The sequence below is a fragment of the Calliopsis andreniformis genome, chromosome 9, assembly GCF_051401765.1.
Source record: "Calliopsis andreniformis isolate RMS-2024a chromosome 9, iyCalAndr_principal, whole genome shotgun sequence".
Lineage (NCBI taxonomy): Eukaryota > Metazoa > Arthropoda > Insecta > Hymenoptera > Andrenidae > Calliopsis > Calliopsis andreniformis.
In genome coordinates this window covers 2,049,406-2,058,035 of record NC_135070.1, presented here as the reverse complement: position 1 = coordinate 2,058,035, position 8,630 = coordinate 2,049,406, and positions in this window count along the sequence as shown.

Genomic DNA, 8,630 nt, shown 5'->3' with positions numbered 1-8,630 from the left:
CATCTAGGAAACGTATCCTGGATCGTAATACATATTCCTTGGAGTCCTCGTTGGCGGGGCAGCCAGGTCAGGGAGAGAGAGAGAGAAAGAGCAAGGGGAAGTAGGGTGAAAGAGAGACAGGGGAGGACGGCGGAGAAGGATGGCGAGGGGAAAAATAATCTCCCAGCGGGATTTTCGACCCTCGGCACGTTTCGCGTCGGGGATAGCAAGAGACCGTAGTGATCGTTAGCGAGGAGAGGACTTTGAAAAACGTCTCTCCGAGGGCAGGAGTGAGAGAGAAAGAGAAAGAGGGGAGAGCAGCTGGCGGAGGCAGGTTTGAAAGGGAGCGACAAAGGGACAGGCCTGACCCTCGGGGAGCGCAGCGGGAAAGCGAGTCCTGGACGCTTTCCTTTGGGCTCAATGGAATACGTTAGGACCCGGGTTGAAATATTCACAAAGAGGAAGAGAGAACTAAATCTCTCCTCCTGGCGGAAAGAACGGCTTCCTTTCGACGAACTTTGAGCGCTTTTTCGAGTATCCATGATTCGGTATCGCTGGACACTTGAGCAGTGGACAATCCATTTTTGTCAACTTCAAGCTACGTCTACACTATGTAGGGTGTAAACTATATGTACGTATATGTGTTAATACTTTAAACGGATAATGTTCGTTCTACTTCCATTGTGCAATGATAATGCTGAACCAACAATCAGAGGATTCTGTAATTTTACAGATGCATTAAAGAGCAGAAGTATAGTTAAAATGTCTTAATATATTTTGTTGTATCTGTTATGCTTTAACTTTTGTAAAGCTTTTGACCTCGGATGTTTAAAGCTTTGTAAAAATTGAATTTTAAGAGATACAACAAATTATATTCAGACTCTTTTGTTCTATTTCTGCCCTTCAATGCATCTGTGAAATTACAGAATCCTCTGGTTGCTTGTTTAGAATATAGATATATTAACTTTATAGCACTATTACTGTAAAACGAAGGTACTGTTATAGGGCATTTTGTACTACAATTTGGATCCTCTACCACTCTTTAAAATATTATGTATCACATACATTGTTTATACCTTGTATAACAAAACATTTTTATACACGTTCTAGCATATTATTAGGTCAGATATATCTTTTCTATTTTAACAAGTTTTGCAAAGCATTTTGCATTTCATTACTAAGTAGCAGCGATGTTGAGATTGTAATTCTGACAGCAGCAACAGCCTGTTACACTGCTTTGATCGTCTAATTGTAAGTAACATACGTATTGAAATTCTAAATGCTATCATGATAGGAATAAGTTGGAACATTATTTAAATAAAATATGTGGAAATTGATAAATAATATATCTTGTTTTTTGGCTAAACGCTATTTTGGGATATCTGTGCGTTAATTTATTTGAATAAGCAAATGATTTTTCTTTGAATTGTTTCATTACATAGTTATAAAATGAAGTACTCTTTTATTTTATTTCATATTTTGTATTTCAGTAAATATTTGTTGCAGGATTTCCAAAATAATTTTTAATTCACGAACTCGATATACAATTGGCAATGGTAAATATACATATCTGTGTAGATCCGCACGAATAATGTGTTTGAAGTTTGAACATTTTTGGGATCAAACACGATTACGTTGTAAAAGCTTTAGGATTCTAAACTTAATTTATTGTGCTGTAATACAAGTAAATTCAGTCAAATAAAAGACTAAATATTTTCGAGTAATATACTTAATTTTAACATAAAATAAAGTCAATTTTTCTCCGTTATTGCTAAAATATCAACATAGAGTACTGTACATATCATTATTTATTTTTACTTCAAATAAAATTTTTCCAGGCCTAAAGGGAAGCTACGTTTTGCGTATCGAAAATACTCTAGAACCGTATGTTTTGTTGGATCAGTATTTTTTATGTCTTTATTGTAGCAGATATCACCTTTTGTTGGATAACAAATACGTACGTTTATGTAGGTATGTAAAAAACATATGTAAAAACTATAACAAAGTTGATTGTGATATGGACAATAAGAACCAAGGAGATGTAATGAAACAGTTCCTGTTATATGACAATGGTTTCTTTCTTTAATTTTTACACATAACTTGCCATAAAACACAAAATACTTTATTTAACATAACAGGCACTATGTAATATATGAAATGGTATCTCAAATAAGTAGATGTATTTCACGTAAATACGCAGCTCAAAAATGTCAAAACAAAATACTTTCTTTCAATGTGAATTCTGATAATATATCAACCTACATATTCTTGAATAGTTTACGAAAAGTTTGTTTAATTTTGAACACTTAAAGTGTATATATATTTTTTCGAGAATTATGGAAGTAACAAGTGCATTACTTTCCGGAAAACTAGATTTGTAAAACTGCATTTTTTATCCATTTAGTCCTATTTTCTTGAGATCTGAAAACACAGATTTCACAAAATTTGTTGGGCAATCCTCAAATATTGAACATATTCAATAAAGAATTTGAAAAAATAATGCCTGTATTTGGAGAACAGAACGAATTAAAACATTAAACGCCATTTATTCAGCTCTATTATTAGAGTACTCATTATGAGTCAAAATTTACTAAAATGGCATGAGTAATTTGGAAGAAAGTAGATCATGAATATCAACAATTTTCCATATAAAGGTGTATTGTATGTTCCTCAAGTAACTTTCCCCCAAATTTTCATTTTTTCATGAAATGAAACAGAAATAAACGAAAAAGTATGTTAGCTGCAATAATCGAGGGATACGACAACAGTGCACAATAAGAAAACACTGTACACCTGTCGATTAAGGATGCGCTCGTGGATGCATCCTCTGATCTTTTAACGATCATCGAAGCGCACCATACGATAGTGCCCCAGCCGATGATCGATATCATCCCCCCGGTCGCTCCAGTTTCCTAACGAAGGAATTTCACGAGCCAGTTGATGACTAAACGACGATACCCGTCACGCTGAAGAGAAGTTTTTTACAGTGGGAAAGCTTTGTTTCCCTGGGGAAACACGCTAACAAACGCAATGCCAGAGCGTAATTGCGTCGAAAAAAAGCTTTCTATGAAATCGTCACCGCTTCGCCATCGTGCCTTGTATTATTCAGGAAGACCTTACACGCGGGTCTATGTACACACTGAATGTGTGCAGCTAGCAACCTCCCATAAAACGAAGCGTATCTTCGATTCGTAGCACTTCATGCAACTAACACGATATAGTGTTCATTTTGGGTTATTCAACTTTTGGAAAATTTTGATGCTTACAGCTTGTCTTTCTACGAAGCTGTTGTTCAGAAATTTTAATGGGGAACTCTTATTGTTAATGGTAAACTGAGAAAGTGTATCAAAAGAGGAACATTTTAAGCTACCGGGTCATTTAGGGGATCAAAAAATTGATTTTATTGTGTGTATTTTGAACGTATGATTATTCAAAATTATTATTCTAAAATTATATAATAATATCTTAAAAATCAGTTTCAGTTACAGTAATAGATTTATCGCTCGCTTGATAGCGAGGTTGGGGTAAACAGAAACTTTTTAAACGAGGCGACGTCTCTTAAATTTACTGATAGTTTAAAATGTAGAGGAAAGACAGTTCAATGGATTAACTTACATTTTAACACATTATTAAAAACATATTTCTGTATACAGAAAAACTACATTTACGTCAGACAACTTTTGTTCGAACAATCGAGTTGATCAACTTAAAGTCGATCCAAACTGTCGTTTTAACTTGGTTGAAATTGGGTTTACACGGGCAACTTTGATCAACTTCAGGTTAATTAATTTAGTTGCCAGTTGCCCAACCGAAAGTTGCCTAATGTAAAGGTAGCTTAAATCTTGGAAATCAAGAATTTTCGTAAAAATAATAGGTACTGCTCTTTTATAAAAAGAGTTGGCAGAAAACGTAAAAGCTGCACGTTTTTTCAATGTCTTTTTTCCCGCATTTGACTTCTTTTCTATGCTTTCCTTCTAAGGATTTTATTCAGGAAGTTTCCTTTATAAGAATTCTACTCAGAATTAAGAAATTGCATCAAAATAACATTTTTTTTAGGTAAAATAGTAGCAGTTCTGGGAAAACAAATTTTTCTTTTTATTGTGTGAGCAGTAACGATGGATCGACATATTTTTCCAAGTAGCGTACAGATATCAATCTTATTTAGTGTGAACATCTTAAGGGATACACCGTCTTGATGCGCAGCTGCTGGTACTCTGGCACGCAGCGGAGCTGTGGAATTATTTCGCCAGGTAACTTGAAATTCGAGTACAGGATTTCTTACAAACGTATTAAAATATAGTGCACGATTTTTTATTCTTTACCTAGGTATGAAAAATGAATAGCAGTCTGTTTTTTTTCTTTTGCTTTCTTCTTTTTTTGACGCTAACAGTTATTACAGGTAGTTAAAGCAACTTTAAACTTCAATTAAAAAAACCACGAATAACAGTTTAAAAAATTAATATGTAGTATAAAAAGATCGAACGCTGTAATATAGATTATTTTATAGGGAATAATGTCTTTTTTGGAGTTAATCGAATAAATAGTATCAAAGATCTGCTGGATGCTATACCAAAAAATGTAATTATCAAAAAAGCACGTTTGAAATTTCAAATTTACAGTACGTATTCTGGATATGATACATAGTATTTCTTAATGCCATAACTTCATCAATTATTTTAAGATCAAACATTCTACACACATGAAACCTAATAAGTATCACCTGTTTTATATACGAGTTTTTTACTATAAGTCGTGCTTCTTGAATTTTCTGTAATCTTTTGCGTTTGCTTTACAAATGCAGTACAAATTTTTTTGCCTCTAGTATTTGTATACATACATAATATATAATATATACATAATATATTTTCTTATAATTAGTAAGCCTTACAAGTTCTTTCAAAGTAACGCAGTGTAACGCAGGTACACAGGAGAAGGTTTGAGCAAACAGAAAAGGTGTTACTTACATATAAAATTTAATAAACTTTTATAGGTGTTACTATCATTTTTGGTAGTGCAAATTTTTTCTATATGAAGTATAAACGTATCGGAAGTAATAGAATAATAATTTGCAAAAGGTGTAGTACCAGTTTCGTACGATCTGCTGGTTTTCTTAGACTTTATAAAAGAGGTTTGTGAGTGATTTGTGAGTGGTTTGTGAGCAATATGTGAAAAGTAGATAGTATGTCTTAATGAGATTTTATCTGGTTTTTTAAATATGTTTTTATACTATTATCTGTAATTTATTTGATTAATAAAGTCGGAGACTTTTTTTATAAAACTGCATACTTGGGCATAATAAAGTTAAAAATACTGAAATACACAAAATATTCAATACATTCCTACATCGGAAGCGTTTGTAACTTCTACGCAGTGTCCAGCTGATACTCCAAGTTTCAGCACAGTGTATTACAAGATCTTTCTGAACAGTCTACTTTACCATGATTTGGATGTTTTTCTGTTGTATCTTCAGCTATTTAAACGTTCCTATTAAAAGTTCAAAAATGCATATAGTTCCTTGCAACGAAACGTAGATATAGTTTTAATGCAGGTTCACGATTCACTTATAAGTTTATGACGTGGAGCATATTTCCGAAGTCTATTCATGATACACACAATAATACTCACAATAACCCACTTCGATCGTACCAAACATGTGAGTGACACTCTAAGTAACACTATTTCGAACTACATAATTTCAACTTATTGTACAGCCGATTCTAGCAGTAGCCATACTGAACGAAAAACAGCACCACTGCGAAAGTCCGATTTTACACTTGATAGAAAGAGTGTGCAGCATTGTGTGTTTCTGTCTAGCCACTTCAAAATCAGGTTCTCATAGTGTTGCTGTTTTTCGTTCAGCATGTCTAGTACTAGAGTCGGCTGTCGTTATTGTGAATATAGAAACAGGCTTAAAACAAGAAATTACTGTAAACACTGAAGATATCAGTCATCTCCTAAGGTCGACTTCTTGCGTTACCCATTCGTGCGTCGCCAGCGTATAGGAGACAGCCACTTATTCCTTCATCAAAAGCAAGAACGACAGGAGAAGGAGAGAAATCCAAGAAACGATGTTAGCAATTTCGAGCTTACATCGAGAGGACTCTATACAACCAGCGATAGCCATTAAATCGAAACTGGAACGGCACTCGACGTTCTCTCCATCACGAAGACCCAGTTGAGCGAGTCTCGAGCACAGCGGCAACAGCCATAGAAGCCCAAGATCCTCTCGCTCGATCCCCTTTCGAGTGGTTCATCCGCCGTTGGAAACACTTTCTCCGGTCTGTGGGACCTACTTCTCGAGTCCGTCAAAAGTAGCGAAAGACGACGGGGGGAAGAGGGGGATCGGAGGCCGTGTGCAAAGGGGTAAAGACGGTTGCGGGAGAGGAAGTGCACCAAGAGAATACGTCGGGTGGGGACAGGGGGAAATCGAAAGTAGAAGCAGGAACGAAGCGAAGGGGGTGCAGAGGGTGGAGGGTGTCCCGTCGGATCGCCCCCGCCATAGTAACGTCGTAGCACGTGCTACGCTACGTCACCGCGTGTTTACAGAGAGATACCTATAGCCGTACTCGTGACCTTGTGTTTTGTATATATCATCCTCCCCCTCCGCCGACACCCGCGGGATTCCCTCCCCTCCTCCCCCGTTGTCCCGCGGACCCGGGAATACCCCCATCCGGTGTGTGCATCGTGTCTCTCCTTTCCCCGTTTCGTGTAGCGACGAGAGAGCTCCTCAAACTCCCCATGAGGCAACCAGTTGTTCCGTCTGTGACGTAACGGGGTATCACACGACCTGTCGGTGCTTTGTTGCATCCACGTTCAACGCTCTCTCTCTCTGACGTGACGGACCAGCTTCTTTCTTCCTCCGTCCTTTGCTCTCCCTTTCGACCTTCTCCCTCTGTCCTGCGAGGCTACCGGCCTCTCTGTCCTATTCGCCTGTTCCACCCCCCTCCTGCCTCTCTCCCGCACCTTCACCCCCATCCTTCTCTTCACCCTTCCCACGACTACATGGGTGTGTATACACTCACCTTTCTGCCTCTCTATCTCTTTTCCTTGGTCTCTCTGTCACTCATGACCAACGTTCGGAATTCCCTTTCCCTGTGCACCCTCCTTCTTCAGCCACCTCCGTGGCTGCCTTTCTAGCCATGTCTCTTTCTCTCTCTCTCTCTCTTTCTCGCTCTCGATGTGTTCGTGTTCATATGTACACGCGGCTACGTGCGCTCCTATGTGTTTTCTCTCCTCGTGATGCAAGAGAGTGAAAGTGAGAGAGATCGACGAAAGAGAGAGAGAGAGAGAAAGAGAGAGAGAAAGAGAGGATGGTTTAAATGGGTGAACACATCGCCTCGAAGGTCGTGCCAGAGCTGACTGGGTCACTAGAACGACCGTGATGACCCCGCGCCCCTTTTGCACACGAGCTATGCACGCTTGATCCGATGAATTTGGGATCGACTGTTTCGCAGAGGCGCGTTTCATCTTGAGTGTCTTTTAGAGGAGATCGGGATCTTTGACTTTGGGGTATTTAACTGAGGGATCTGTGACTTTGGAATCTTTCATCTTGGGAGATTTGATTCTTTGTTATAAGCGTGAATGTCTTGCCAGTGAGATCGTGATCAGCTTTGTTTGGTATGTATGTACGTCGAATTTGAGATCGTTTTGCTGCATGCAGCATCGACCTAATATCTTCTTTGTAAAGTGATATATAGAAGATGTGTTTGAATTGTACACTACGTTCCATTAATATATTTAAATAGGTAAAGCCTGATTAGGACATTTACATTTTTATTTTTATACAAGTTTCTCTCAATGATTTTGCCATCAATGAATGTCCTTCACAGTGGCGTGACTACAGGGGGACAGTTGTGTGCAGTGCATAGGGGGCCAAGATCAGTGGGGGTCCAGTGGTCCATACATTCTACATTCATAAACTGCATGTTATTACATCTTCTGGATCTTTCCTATTATCTACTCGTCACTATCTATCAAGTTCTGATTAACATATAAAATCACATTTTAGCTAGGAAATAACTTTTTATTCCATTTTTAATACATTTTGAAACTGTTTCAGAAATATACGATAGAGTTTTAGGCATTGCCTATAAGAAAAACAATTAGCAAAAGAATTATATTCTATATTCTTATAGAATATTTGTCATATGTAATGTGAAGAAAATAATGGAACCAGAGGCCTAGAAAATTCTGCACAGGAGCCTGCTGATCCCTAGCTATGCCACTGGTTCTTCATATTTAGAAGAAGTAAATAGTACGTTATTGATTTAGAAGAACTAATATGTCCAAATCTTAGTAACTAGTCGTCAATCACCAATGGATTAAAAATTTTTAATTATCTACATATGTACATGGCAGCTGCGAAATTATCTGGGTTGAACCTGACTGAAAAATCATAGGATGAAATAAACTGTAAAATGCGAAAATGTGTCCAATCATTGAGAAATAGCTTGTGGATACATTTATAAGACGAAGATGTAAAAATACCGCAAAAAGATAACTGCAGGTTACCTTGGCGTGTATTGAGTATGTAATTGAGATGAGGAATGCTATAACTCTATTTCAAGTGAAGTTGAAGAAAAATGATATAATTAAATTTTGTATTGTTTTACATGCTCTATCATACCAATGTAAAGTTTTTGTCATGGATA